The sequence below is a fragment of the Numenius arquata genome, chromosome 4 (genome assembly GCF_964106895.1).
Source record: "Numenius arquata chromosome 4, bNumArq3.hap1.1, whole genome shotgun sequence".
In the NCBI taxonomy this organism is placed as follows: Eukaryota; Metazoa; Chordata; class Aves; order Charadriiformes; family Scolopacidae; genus Numenius; species Numenius arquata.
This window is the reverse complement of record NC_133579.1, coordinates 48,805,507-48,820,867: the sequence shown is the minus strand read 5'-3', so window position 1 is coordinate 48,820,867 and position 15,361 is coordinate 48,805,507. Positions and strand designations below refer to the sequence as shown.

Below are 15,361 nucleotides of genomic sequence, written 5' to 3'. Positions count from 1 at the left end.
TAGGAGAGGTGCTCCATCCCTCTGATCATCCTCGTGGCCCTCCGCTGGACCCGTTCCAACAGGTCCATGTCCTTTCTGTGTTGAGGACTCCAAAGCTGGACACAGTACTCCAGGAGGGGTCTCACGAGCACAGAGTAGAGGGGCAGAATCACCTGTACTGTGTGCAGGTCTGGAGCCCTCAATATAGAAAGGACATGGACCTGATGGAGTGGGTCCAGAGGAGGGCCACCAAAATGATCAGGGGGCTGGAGCACCTCTCCTATGAGGACAGACTGAGGGAGCTGGGGTTGTTCAGCTTGGAGAAAAGGAGGCTCCGGGGAGACCTAATGGCGGCCTTCCAGTACCTGAGGGGGGCCTACAGGAAGGCTGGGGAGGGTCTGTTTACAAAGGCCTGCAGTGACAGGACGAGGGGCAATGGTTTTAAGTTGGAGAAGGGGAGATTTAGATTGGATATTAGGAAAAAGTTCTTTACCATGAGGGTGGTGGAACACTGGAACAGGTTGCCCAGGAAGGTGGTTGAGGCCCCTTCCCTTGAGATATTCAAGGTGAAGCTCGACGAGGCCCTGGGCAACCTGGTCTAGTTGGGGGTGTCCCTGCTGACTGCGGGGAGGTTGGACTAGATGACCTTTGGAGGTCCCTTCCGGCCTGGACCAATGTATGAATCTATGAATCTATAAAGTACGTGTTTGTCAAATCACACTCTTCTAGGGCACAGGAAAACTAGCCTCACATATGAAATTGCCTCCAAGTATAGAATATACAACTCCACTTTCCGAACTCTTTCTGAATCTGCACAAGAGCTCATAAAAACCTATCTTTACTACAGCCTCTGCTGGCCTGCATTTAAGCATCCCTCACTAATGAATCAATCGGCTGCAAACCAGTGGTGAAGATTTCAGGGTCAACATTGGTATTCACTGGCTCTATAATGAGTTAAATTAAGAACATAAATCTTAGACATTAGTAAAGGATTATTTTGCATTATCTGATTTGAAAATAAGGAAAAAAGCCCATCCTTTACTAACTGAAGTAAAACAGAAATTTAAAGCAAATGTTAAGTACTAACTTCAGAGTTTACACTATTCCTTTGTGGTTTGTTGGGTTTTTGGGGTTTTTTTCCCCCCCCGGCTGTCATACAGAAAAGTTAAAATGCTTTTATACATTTCCTAAATTTATTTCATGTCTTGCCAATTCACCTCCTTCAGGTATTTAAAAACTTTTGAATCTAAGGCTTAGAGAAACATGGTCTACTATTCAACTTAATGTTCTTTACCATGTATTCATTTATTGTTAAATTTTTTGCCCAGACTAAAAAGCAGAGATTCTAAACCAGTCCCTCTGATAACTTACAGGTGCCAGATCTTCATTCTTGATTTGGGATTATGCATGCCTAACAATAAACTCTTGTGATTTATATGGTCATTTATTACTTACATGAACTGCTTTTACTCTACAGATTCTAAAGTCATAGTCAGACTTGCCAAACTAGAGCTACTCAAAGTCTATGATTTCTTTTAACCATAAGAACTAAAGCCAGACCGAGAGCTTGTAACCTAATTTGTGATGACAGAAGTTTAAGAAATCAGAATTATTAATTGACAATTACAGAGTACAATCAATGTGACAGAGCTGAGCAGAAATGCTAGTTAAGGCACATAAATCTATTATTAAAAAAAAATTCTTTCAGCTTACATCATTGAACTACATATAGATCAAATGATTTCCTCTCAAGCCCTCGAAGACACTCTTGTAAAATACAGGGCAAATATACTTTCGTTTAACAGAGCACATCTACTCACATATAAGGCAGCAAGAAAGGATCAGCATTTCTCTGTTCATAGGCCAGTTAGTACTACATTGTGTTAATACTGGCACACAAAACATCTCCTTCCCCTGACATTAAAAATCCCAGATGATCCCATACTCCAATAACTGCAGGTAAGACACATTGATCTAATTAAGTTGTCAGCTCATCATGTCCATAGCTACACTTTTGAAAACCTGGCACAAACAACTCACATTTTCATGGTATTTACAGTATGAAAATAAGAGGCTGAGATTTAACCTAGAACATATGCCAAAAAATCTTCCATAAAGCATATTCTTCAAAAATAAGTTCAAAATCTGATCGCGTCATACCTTCAGTATAAAAGCCTTTGCTAAAAAAGTAACATGCAAAATTACTCAAAACCCTCTACATTTCTGTTCTGCAGAAGAATCTTAAAAGCTTTGTCACAAACTTAAATCAGAAACTACAGCAGGTAGGAGTGGAAACTGCAAACAGGAAGCAGAATTGTTTTTTAATTTCTAGTATGATGGTACTGTACACAGAAGGAATGAGGAGGAGGGGATCCTTTTCTGAAAATAGCTAGGATTATGCTGGGGGACCTGACCTGAGTAATGAGTACCAGCTGCCTACCTTCACTGGTAGCTGCATTCTTCTGGGCTTTGGTGGGCGTGTGATCTGTACTTGAACTCACGTCGGATGAGATGCTTGAGCTGCCCTTGCCTGCAAAGGGAGAAAGAGGTGGAGAGAGTGGGAGGGAGAGAGAACAAACATGAGTATCAACAGGGAAACAGAAAGACCTTCCATATCAGAATCTGGAACAATTCCAGGAAGCTTTAAACTAAGTTTAAAGTAGCTGATGTTAATTTTGTACGTACTAGAGTAGGAGTTAACTGCATTATAACTTATAGCATGTACATCTTTACTTGTACTAAGGCTGCAATCAGCCTTATGTGTCACAGGGGCTCTCATTATGTATTTGCTAAGCTCTATTGTAAATTAAAAGTTTGTGATTAACAACATTAGAAGAACTTCCCATGATCAGTTTTCTCATTCAAATACATCTAATACAGATCAGGACAAATAGATGCTGATCCTCATCAGCATGAAAGGTTAAATTCAAAATGTGTTAAATGAGTTTAAATTTCTGTTTTATGTGTTCACAACATGTATTCAAGTCACTTTGTCACATAAAAACAAAAGACAGATATCTGTTGTTTCGTCCTACACCATGCTCACTGCTTCATGTAATACACCATTTTAAAAACCTAACTTCTACTGTTGTTGTTCTTCACTTTTTGTTTTTTAACTGTAAATCATAACCAATGTATGTTTCTTCTCTTATTTTCTTTATTAAGATCTTTTCTTGCATTTCCTACCTATTTTTGGGATGTTAAACCAGGTACAAGTTACCAGCAGAAGAAATCCAAAGAAAAAATTAGCTCAGAAAGATACCACAGAAGAGCAGAGGGTGCAAACCCGAAGTTGTCTCTTTGTTTACCCGTGAGGTTCTAAGAATGAGTAATTTATCTTTCCCTTCCCTCACTCTACTCAATCTCAGTAACTACTAAGATGGAATACACTCCGCTCCACACCAGGAACCAGACCAACCGCTCAATCAGCAGTTAGTGAGATAATTCTAGAGAGAGGCAAGGTAATGAATACAGTTGCATTTTAAGAAGTTATCTACCCTCACAAACACTGCATCCATGAAGTCTTTAAAAACTATGTTAGTTTTTGGACCAAAATTAGGCTGTATGCAGAAAGCTAGCTGAGACCATGTTTCTGTCACTTGAATAAACTTATAATCACAGGAATGTTAGTAAGAGACTTTTCTGATCTGTTATTTCAATCAAGCATTCCTTGGGGGTCTGGGTTACAGCATGCCTGGTTTTCATAACATTGAGATGTAAGGAGGAGGTCTGCTTTTTAAAGGTGCCACAACAGAACAAGGATTTAAGTTTTAATGGGAAACGACTGGAGAATGTGCAAACGTAGGTTGCTTCACAACCAAGGTACTGCCACTTAATCCGTCAGCCAGCCCTAGAGGATCATTCTCCACATAAAGTTGCTTAAGTTAACATGTTCAGATTTGAGAGATGATTGTGGAGTGAAAGGATATTAAAAAGGCCAGAAGGAAGTAAAAAAATAGATGGCTAAGGCTAGTAGTTGGGTGGGGTGAAGAGAAAAAAAAAGTGTATTTTCAGTGATTCACTAACTGCTTTTTGCATTCCTTTAAAAAGTCAAGCAAACCCAAGAAGCAGTGCCTCTAGAATATCACTTCAATTGCTCTCAAGCTGTGACATGAGTTGGAGTAATAGACTGTGGTCTTTATAGAAATGACTACCCCAAAATAGCTCTCCAGCTAAGGCAGCTAGGATTGTGGTAGAAGAAAGGCAGATGAGAAAAGAGAAGGATAAATGTAAAATGTTCTTTCCCACGACGAGACCAGAGAACTCGGAACACCTGCAATAGCTGATAACCAAATCATTAACAACAAGAAAGGTATTTAGATGGTATTGCCACTACCAGCAACTCCTCATGTACCAAGGGCTACAACTGCAGAGGCAGAAAACAAACTTCCAAGGAGTATGGGCACTCTTAACAGATTAATAGAAAGAAAAAACAACCAAAACAAAACAAAAAATAAGAACTGTCTGGAAAAAAACTGTTTCCTCAAAGCAAATAAACAGGATTTCCTCTAAAAAATAAAAAAAATAAAAAAAAAAAAATAAACCTTTTTGGGGGAAAGGAAGTCAGGGATACCAAACAACAGCAGAGTTGTTAGCTGGTCATCTGTGGCATAGATTGTTTTTGCAAAGTGAATGCTTCCTGTGGCTACATACCTCCCACATTAACATCAATAATATTTCTATTTACACCACATACAAGCAAGTCTCCAAGAGCACAACAGAAATATTTTACCCACTGTAGGTGCTGATTTCCAGTCCAATGAATAGCAAGATATTATTTACAGTGGCATACTTCTGTAGAAACTGAAATGCCAGATACCAGTCTAGATATTTACCATTTAAATCTACTTGAACTTTAAGACATTTCAACTCCTCGTGAGAATTTAAAACTAGAAATTAATAAAAAAGAATCCATAGCATTTACTCCTTTGGTTGGATACCAGTTCTTCCTGCAATTATATTTTTAATATCTTATGAGTTAGTCTCTTCTCTTAGTGTATACAGCCCCAAGACAAGCCTTGTTGCTCACTGTCCATTCTGAAACTTTCCATTTGGGTGGGAATGGAAGCAGGAGATACTTTCCAGTAAATTTTCAATGTGTTTTAAATAGTCTAGCAGGCACTACATCTATTCTTTTAGTGCAAAACAAAGCCATTCGCCTCTAATAGGCTAGATTTGGCTATTACAGACTCCTGTACACATGCAAGAGCCAACACCTAAGAGTATCTAAGCATTCTCTAAACAATTTGGGTTTGATAACGGGCGAGAGTGCACCCCTCAGTAAGTTTCTAGAGGATAAAAACATGGAGGAATGAATAATACACCAAGAGCTTGCTGCCATTCAGAGGGACCTCATCTGGCTAAGAAAAATGGGCTAAAAAAACCCCAAGAACCTCAGGAAGTAAGCTCAACAGAAGTAAATGCCAAGTCCTGCATCCGGGGAGAAATAACCCCATGCACCAACGCATGCTGAGGACTGAGTAGCTAGAAAGTGTCTTGACAGAGAAAGACCTAGCAAGCTAGGTGGACATCAAGTTGAACATGAGTCAGTGATGGGCCCTTGTGGCAAAAAAGGTCACAACAGCACCATGGGCAGCATTAGGAGGAACGCAGCCAGCAGGCTGAGGGAGGTGATCCTTCCCCAGCTCTGCTCAGCACTGGCAAAACACATCTAGAGTGCTGGGCTGAGTTCTGGGCTCCCCATTACAGAATAGGTAGGCACATACTGAAGAAATTCCAGAGAAGGGCCATGAAGATGAAGGTACTGAAGCATCTCTCCTAAGAGGAAAGGCTGAGAGAGCTGGGACTGTTCAGCCTGGAGAAGAGAAGGCTTGGAGAGATCTTACCAATGTATGTAACTACCTAAAGGAAGGGTGTGAAGAAGAGGGAGCCAGGCTCTTTTCAGTGGTGTCCAGTGACAGGACAAGACGTAATGGGCACAAATCAAAATATCAGTAATTACATTTAAACGTAAGATATATTCACTTATTTATTTTACTGTGATGATGGTCAACCACTGGAACAGGTTGCACAGAGAGGCTGTAGAGTCTGCCTTGTTGGAGATACTCAAGACCCAAATGGGCATTTTGGGTGGACGTGAACAGTCTGCTTTAGTTGACCCTGCTTTGAGTACTGAGGTTGAATCAGATGATTGAGGTCCCTTCCCACTTCAGCAACTCCATAGTTTTATAATTCAGACACCTCTGTGAGGACAGTGTTTTATAGACCAGTAAACTGTGTTAATCATCGTGTGATTTCAGCACTTCTAAGAAAATTCATTACACAAATACCTTTCCAACTGAGTAAGTCAGTTTTTACCACACCTTTATTTTTTACCTTTAAAAATAGTAACTTAATAGCAAGGTATTAGATATCACTATGCAAATCACCACAAACTTATTTACGCAACAAATACATACCAAAAATAGCTGCAAAAAAGCTCCCAAAGATGTTGCCTTTTTTCCCTTAGACAGCTTATCTCAACCAAGCTCTTTAAGAAAGATCTGCAGACAGCTGCACTAGTAATGAATAACAGCAAGAGCAGTAGGCACCTTCTATGATCCTTAACGTATGCTAAGTTAAATACCCAAAACTAGAACGACATGAAAGAAAGCAGGCCTATCATCCAGGGTTCATTCTCTGAAAACCATAGCAAGAAGGGTCTGAAACTGTAGGAAACACTTCAATAAAAATGTTTTAAGCATAAGTTCCACGTTAGAAGAGACACCACCTAGTCCTCAAGTCAGAAAACACCTGACTTGACAGAGAAGCCTTTTGCCATGTTGTGTGTTTGGTGCCCACATACTACTTTCAGGAAGTGTGTTGCAAGGCAAAGGAAAGAGGCAAATTATGGTTTAGTAACGGGACTGGTGCTGGCAAACGTTCACCAAGGAGCATGAATTGCCGGGTATCTCACACTCATCTGAGCTCACCAGAGGCAGGGTTCTTCTGCAGTGCTTTTCTCAGGGCACCCTGTGCCTAACATGCCATGTAAATTCAAAAACTGATGATTTCCCTAATGCCATAGGAAAATTGATGTGTAGCATAATACTGGTCTTCAGAGATCAGTTCATCTCTCTAACTCAAAAAGTGCGCTGAGAAAGTCATAGCAATTAAATACAACCTGACAGGGGTTCTAAACCAATGACAACTAGAAGGATCAAACAGAGGGGAATATTGCAATGACTACAGAAGTAATGACTGTATTTGATCCTCTGCTTAAACAAATAAAAGGCCTGCCAAGTGTTTCTCTAGCTTGGCTTGCTATTGTCTAGAGTTTCCTTCATATATTCAACAGTTTTTTTTATTTCAAAGCCAGAAGCTGCAATCCAAAAGAAAGCAAACTGCACTATGGTAGTAGGTAGATATGGTGGAAGAAAGCTATCTTCCTACAATACAACATAATTCACACCAGGAGTGAAGGTAGCATGGACTTCACCACACCTGCAAAGAATCACACAGCTACACAGTTGCAATTCAAATCATGTCTCCGACCTGCTTCTGAAGAAGCAAGAGTATGGATATTTTTTTCCATATACTAGTGCCAAAACCTTACAATAGTCATAGGAACAAGACTCCAGCCATCTAACCTAATGTGTAGCTATTTCCTACACATTTTATTTTGATCCTGCTGGAAAGAAAATCAGAATAAGGCAAGCATGTAACAGATACTTCCCCTGAATGCTGTCTCTGCCTCCAGCTCTTTGTAGCCCAAGGAATTTTTTTTAGTCATAGATGTCTTTGCACTCAATAGCCGTATTAAATCTATCTGGTCTCTTTTTCAGTCATGACAATTAAAATAATGTGTTCCATTTTCTTTCCATCACAGATGGTTATACTGACTAAAACATCAGGTTGGTTTGTTTTATAAAAGTGTTTGCATCTTCAGTTTTGCTATCACTACGAATACCTATATTAATAAAGAGATGCTACAGACTATCCAATGAAAGGTTATTAGAAGGTTGTGCATGGAACTGGGTGGTCTTAATGCATATTTCAATATTGCTACTTTTTTCCCAGCTGCTTGTATAGCTACTTATAATCTTTTTTTCCAAAAGCATACTGATTAGAGCAGTATTTCTCCAAACACCTCTATCAGTGCATTTCAGGCTGTTAAAAACCTGCGGGACAGAAGTAAGGCTAAACACACACAAGGCATCTTGGCCAAATGGAAGCATCTGATAAACACTGGAAAGGAAGCAGCATGAACGCGTAAAAAGCAAACTTTGGATTCTGCCAGTCACACTCACTGCTGAGAAGTGTCAAAGACATCACAAGTCAGTCAGGACAGAAGCAATGCAGTTTAATATTACCCTGAAAAGTACAGTCTATGATTGTCCAAGTCTGAAAAACCATTTTCAGAAGTATACATGCAAAGCTGCCATATTACAGACAGTGTTTCTGACTGCGTGGCTGCCACCTCTTCTGTTGCATTGTGTTATTTTCCTCATTGTTACTGCACATCCAGCCAGCATAAACACAGGTTGCTTGAATTATGTGATGCAAGTCATAAGATACATGATACACTATGCGTTGACCCATGTGATAGATGAAGGTGTGTTCTGGCAGTGAGTCCCTTTCACTCTGCTCTAGAATAGTTTTACTAGGGTTTTTTATTTGTTTAGGAGGGGTTGTTGTTGTTTGTTCGTTGGTTTGGTTTTGGATTTTTTTGGTGTTTTTTTTAGTTTTTTTTCCACAGCACATTGGCTCTTGCATTCTGATGTACAGGCATTTACACACACTTCTAAGATCTCATCAAGCAGGCTGACTTCTAATATGCCACCCTGGAAAATAACAGCAGTATTAGTCTCAACATCAAGTTTAATCCAGTGATACCTGCCTTCAGCAGGCAGTGATAGTTACCTCAGGAGTTAAATGTACAGCAGGGCCAAATCCACTGTTTGCTGTGCTGAAGTGAAACATTACCCAAAATGCCAAAACAGAAAACCAAAACATAGTAATTCAGCAAGAAGAGCAAAAAGCAGTAAAGTCCAGAATAATAGGAGCTATTAATCTTTTTAATTGTCCAAAAGCATTATATTGCAAGGTCTGAAAAATTTTTCTACTTAAGCCATCAATTCTTATACAAATTTACATTAGTCAAACTTAACTTCTCAACATGAGAGGGCATATACATATGGCTTTTCTACCAGATGATCATTACTTTCTCTTTTATATCTTCAGACAAGATTTTTTTTTTTTAATCAAATACATGCCAACTACATCAAGAAGAGTTCCAGAAAAGAGAAAATCCAAACCTCAAAGCATCAGAGATCATGCAAGAGGAAAGAAAAAGCTCTTTCCCTTCTCCTGTTTCCATGACACACATTATGCTGGTCCAAGTCTCCAAAACCTCAAACGTGTCCCTTTACAATCTGCACCTCCAGAGACCGCAGACCCCTAGTACGTTTCTAAGTATTCCCATGGAAATCAGCAGCCCACTGTCATACTTAGGCTTTGAGGATATATGGCATCCTTTAAAGGTGCAATATATCAATTCATTTATCCAAAGTAAAAGCACAAGTTGGACTACACACTGTGGACAATCATTCTCCCTGGACTTCACATTTCTACCAATGGAAATTATACGTCATAAAACTGGTTTCCTTTTATTAACTCTTAACTGCTGAGCAAACTACCACTGATTTAACATTGAAGTTATCTACCTACAAGCATTGTCATTCATTGAACTGCTTTCAGCATGTTACAGGTTAATTTAAAAGTCCATGTTTTCCTTCTGCCCTAGAATCTTGGGAGTAGGGTTCTCAAGTGATTTTTTTTTTTTTCTTTTTCAAATCAAATAAAACACATGTCAACATAATACACACAGGCTACAAATTTCATTCCACCCAACATTTGTCAGGATATGATAAAACAAACAATAATCTGCACAAACTCCAATCCCAAGGAAAGGAAATAAGCTGAATGGTTCACAGGAAGCCTACTGAAGATTGAAGAGTTTCTAGATATGTTTCTTAATGTTTCTTAAGAAACATTGTTTCGGGACAATGTTTCTTAAAATATTTCAGAATGCATTCTCTACACAAATTTTTACATTATTTTTTATTTTTAAATCGTAACTCCAACTTCCAGCATCTCTTAATTTGAAAGATGGCATAAATTAGCTATGAAATAGTATACTTAGTTTTGCAGCATTTCTGTAAGTTTTAAGCTAAACTTCAACTCAGGCCGCATAGGCCAGTTTGTCCTTCATTGTCGTTCTTCCAGCCACTGTCTTCCTCACCTTTCCAAGTGTCACAGCATGCTAACAAAACCTCCTGCAAACGCTAACAGAACATAATGAGTATGCCTAAAGTATCTCTTCTAGGGAGTCAATCAGCTTACTCATTTTTAATATCTTTTAGGAGTTCGTACTTGTTGTGGGTTGCCCCGGTGTTGGTGGTGGGTGCTGCCGGGCGGCCCCGTATGGCCTGGTTCCAGCTGGCTCCAATGGCCCCACCACAGGGCACAGCTGAGCCCCTCACACGGGGCTGAACCACAATAAGGTTCAACAAGCCGCTTGCAGAGTGAAGCTGTAATAGCGAGGGCAGTAAGGCTTGGCTTAATTCTGACATAAATATATGACTGTGAAAGTTCTGCAGCTAGCAAGACACAATGGTTTATCCACTATACTGCAAAACATTTGAAAAGCTGACATAAAAATCCACGGCTGAGATTGAATTTTTCAGGACTGCTTAGCAGAATGATGTTTAATACTAGCAAGGCAAGCCTACTCAGAAAGGCTGGATTAAAAATGTAAATCTTAAGTAAGATTGTCCATGTAGACCCAGTTTGTACTTACTTTGCCGTGCTGGAAACAGATTTGATGTACCGGGTTTGTAGTTGGGACAGCCTTAACTCACATCTTTGTGCCAAATAACTCACTATTATTTCAGAATGGCTAAAGACTTCATTAAATAAAGTCTTCAAGTGGACTCATCTAATCTAATGACTAAAAAGGGGCAGGGCACATATTTCAGTTTTTTCAAGCAACCTGTCTCACTCCCATACCTCTGCCGTGTAACAGTTGATAATATTGATCACTTTTCTAGAGAATTTCAACACTCAGTAACGAGGCTTGTGAACCAACAGCTGCTAAATGGGACTATTAAAATCATGATCATTTTTGAAGATAGTACATCTCTGCTTATAAAAGCATTTCACTGTACAAAGTGATGAACAGCACACACCACTACTGAGTTTATAAAGAAGTAATAATGTGTCATAAACTACTCTGATGCAAAGCCTCTTTGAGGTCTACGAAGCAGTCTGTGTGCCAGAAGGCAATGCTAATTTGCAGCCAAACTTTGCACCCGCTCCAAGCATTAAGTTCTACATTTCAAACACTGGTAACAGCCCGTGAATAATTTAGTCTAGGAGGTAAATATTATTTAAGTAATACTGCCTGAGAAGGAAAGAACGCAAGTACATTTCTTACTTGAACTCAAAGTGAGAAAACAAGACGAGAAATCTCTAACATCCTCTTTTTATTAGTTAACAGGACTAGCGTGTCTCATGACTGAGTCTTAAAATACTATCTTCCATTGAAATGGCTCAGCCTCTACTCCAAAAATGGTTCCTACTCTGTAGCCTTCTACTTTGCCGCAAAAACAGGGGAATAAAACTTTGGCCATCCTACCAATCACAGAATTTTCTTAGAAACTCTTACATTCATTCAGTATTGGGCTTTTCATTACACACTGTCTTCCAATCACCAACGTGTTTTAAGAAAGCTATTTACTCAAGATATTCTGTTCTAAAGTTTAGTTAGAAACAATGCTTCCTTAGTACATACTACCTAACCTTAACTCTACTATTTTAATCCAACAGCTGAAAATAATTATTAAACCAACACGAGAAAGTATAAACATAATTGAGTCAGAACAAAACAAAATCCCTTTTTTGGCTTTATACTATCTTTGAGAATGTCACTTCATTGCCAGGTTCTCCAGTGATGGCTGCTTCAAATTTGTTTCTCCCTAAATCCACCAAAATTTAAATGAAATTCTAATCCCTTGCATTCAGAAAAGGCAATGGCTATGCAGTTCAATACGAAACATAAATTAGTAGCCTTCATTTGCACATTACCACAGGAGACATACCAGTGGATGGCTGTAGCCTGAGAGGTTGAACTCCCGTATAGATTCTGAAGTGGGTGCAGAACCCACTGTTGCGCTGGAATGCATCAGGCATTTGGTATAGGTCTGAGTTTTATTAAGTAGTAACATGCTGTCCAGAAGTCCAAAATCAAAACCACCAAATATATGTTTGTCTTCCATGACAATACTATTAACAGTTAAAATCTGTAGTTAGATTTTCACAAGTAGTCCCAGCATTTGAACACAAAAGGTTAATATTAAACTCGCACTATCAATTTTAATGCTCATTTCACCTGAAGCACAAGAGTTACGATATTCTCAATGATAATTTTCATCCATTTATTAGAACTGCATCCAATGTGTACACTAAAATGCAAAGTGCCTATCAGTGCTGCATGAGCAGATGCACTACGTTCACAGTCAAAAGCAGCTGTGAATGTTCTGGCATCAAGGCCCAGCTACCCTGCTTATAAGACATCATCAATCTCACACATGGAGTTTTAGTCAGCAATTAAAGATGTAACTATGGCACACAGAACCTTTTCTTGAATACAGTGTTTAGTCCCCAGTCATGCCTTATTTCTCCATCCAAAAGGAAGTCTAAAAGCAAGGCTACCCAGTAAGCATGGCTGCATAACTCTACTTGCTCATCTGTGAGGAGGATCCAAAGCAAGTCTCGGTCCCAATCTACTTCCCAGCTCTCAACCCATTTTCAATAGCTGACTTTTATCTCTTCTACTGAAATCTTACTGCACACTACTGTTTGTTAACTTCACCAGACCTTTCCCTGGCTGGCTAAACTTTCACTGGTCCCTGCTCTTAGCCTCCCTTGTGGACTTGGTTCTTAGCATGAGTACTTTGCGGAGCATCGCTTGGGAAAGGTTGACATGTGAAGGCAAATTCTTCAATTTACCAAAACAAGCACAGCAGCAACACAGAGCGTGAAAGCAGTTGGTATGACATCTATCAAGCTTGACTGAAGCCTAGATTTTTATAGAAGTCTTTCCACCCATATAGGAGCTTCTGCATATGCTTAAGTCAGGTAATAGATCTCCAAGACTCCTCCCATGGTATCATCATTCCTACAGCCTACTTTTTATGCTATTATCCAAAATCTAACAAAGTTTGGGTACCAGGCTGAAAATATTCCCATGGAAGTTTCTACTAAAGGTGTCCTACTTTCCTGGTCTGACACTAAATTGGCATAACAAGATATATCATAGATTGCTGAATCTGATTTAAAAAGTAATTCCTTTTTCCTCTATCTTAGTCCTGAGCTGGATGAGCAAACTAAACAGATTCTTCCTATAACAGCATGACTACTAAACCAGGTACAGCGGAAGCAGAAGGAACCCACAGCTGGAGGTGGCTGCTGCAGCAGTGCTGGAGGAGCAGCTCTTTTGGCATAACACATAGTAACACCACAATCACCAACCTTGCAATAGCCCCCAAATTTCCAGTTTGAATGTTGACAGCTGGTTAAGACAGAGCCAATGGTAAAGAGGTGAGGAAGTGAAATACCTTTATCAAGACGGCATAGAAACAAAGTACTCTGGTATCAACGTGTGCTATGAAAAGCTATGTGAAAATTTTTCACATGACAATACAAACCTGAAAGCCTATGATGACTTTTTTAAGTAAAGAAGAACAAAGGAATCTGATGGCTAAGAAAAAAATTAGACAAAGATCACTTTACTCCTTTAGATAAGCACAGTCACTTCCAGCTTTTCTTCACTGATGGATACAGGGAGGGGGAGGGGGGAAAGGGAAGTGGCTGACTCAAGGATGCAAGTAAAAAGAGACTTTGAAGAATTCTGGGATTATGAAAACTAAATAAAAGGGATTTGTGGAAAAAGGCAGGCAGTGATACAAAGTGGTACCTTAAAGGCAGTTAAAAGGAGAAAATCTGCACACTTGAGAAATATGTCTATATTTTTTCTACTGGCCATAAAGTTTGGCAAAGTTATAAGCCCCATACCAGCCAGTTCAGAAACCAAAGACATCAGCACACATAACAGAATTGAAAACAATTAAGAGTAAGAAAGAAGATATGGTTACAAAAGAAAATTGAATCAAAGTAAGGCTTCACACTGTATACTTGAGAATCAACTTTGAACTTCATAGAATTCAGAGAAAAAAGGAAGAAGAAATCTAAAGAAACTAACACTGCACTTACCACAGAATGTCTGGCAATGTTAGAGCAATAAAAATACAAAACCAAAAAAAACCCAAACCAACAGAAAACAAAACAAACAAAACACCAAACAAAAAAAAAAAATCACAAAAAAACCCCAACCCAGGATCCCCCCCCCAAAAAACAGTACCTGCCTAATTGTTTTTAAAACACAGTTTTAACAGATAATTTTATTATAATAGAAATAATGGCATTATTCCTATTGAAAACTCTCTGTAGTTTCAATTGCACAACTTAATCATGTTCTGGTCTTACCTCAGTACAGAGACTGTGCACACTACAATTTGTTGCTGCAGTCACTGCCTGAACACTGGGAATTGATGCTTATCCAGCAACAGAGGCTCATCCGTCCCCAGAATATGAGCAGGACAGTAATACTCCATAGAAATAATGTGGCTTTCAATGCCAGTTCATCATTTTTGGTTTTTCTACAGCATTATCTTTATTTCAGCTGTCTTCCACTTAAGCTTTCCTTTCAGAGAACATGGAAACATGGCATGGAAACTCTCAGAATTAAAAATAAAGCATCAGCTATGAGACATTAGAATTTCCTCATCTATTTTAAGCATAGCATACTCAAGGTATCCCAACAGACTAGCAACAAAAAGACAAAGGACACTTTTTAGCCTGCCCTTCAACCTTCACTGGGGCACTGTTATTTATAATCTATATAGGTATTCAGTGGGAAAAGGACACATTAAGGCAAAAATGAAGGTAGCTAATATCTACTCTATTGATAATTCAGTAATTATTTTTGATTTTTTTTCATTCTTGCTATTAAGTACTATGTATGCAACCAGCATAAAAATTGTTTGATTATATTTTGAGAATAAAAAAAAATAAATCCCTTCTGATGTATGTCTGTGAAGCTCAGACCGAACTGAGTGATTCTGTAAGAATTTCAGAACAGTGTTGCTCTCAAAAGTGTTTTATCCAATATCTTTGTGAAAAGACATGCTTCAGTCCTCTTTCTCTCCTGCAGTACAGACAGGAAATGATTCTATTCTTAGGTATGATAAATCATATTTGTAGTATTCAGTATCAGCACCGCATTAAGAAAAAAAAATAAACACTGAAGCTAGGTACATCT

General features: G+C 38.9%; 1 protein-coding gene across 2 annotated transcripts in view; it reads right to left on the bottom strand.

Annotated features, from left to right (window-relative positions):
• FBXL7 (F-box and leucine rich repeat protein 7) overlaps positions 1-10,988 on the bottom strand; it is a 157,116-nt gene extending 146,128 nt beyond the window's left edge. The window contains exons 1-2 of one of the 2 annotated variants that reach the window (XM_074146720.1): positions 10,973-10,988; positions 2,420-2,509 (exon numbers count right to left, since the gene is read on the bottom strand). The gene's annotated coding sequence lies outside the window, so the exon portion shown is untranslated. Of the gene's footprint in view, positions 1-2,419; positions 2,510-10,972 lie in introns of those variants that run through there. The other variant, XM_074146719.1, reaches the window with a different exon arrangement.
• Positions 10,989-15,361: the final 4,373 nt, after the last annotated feature.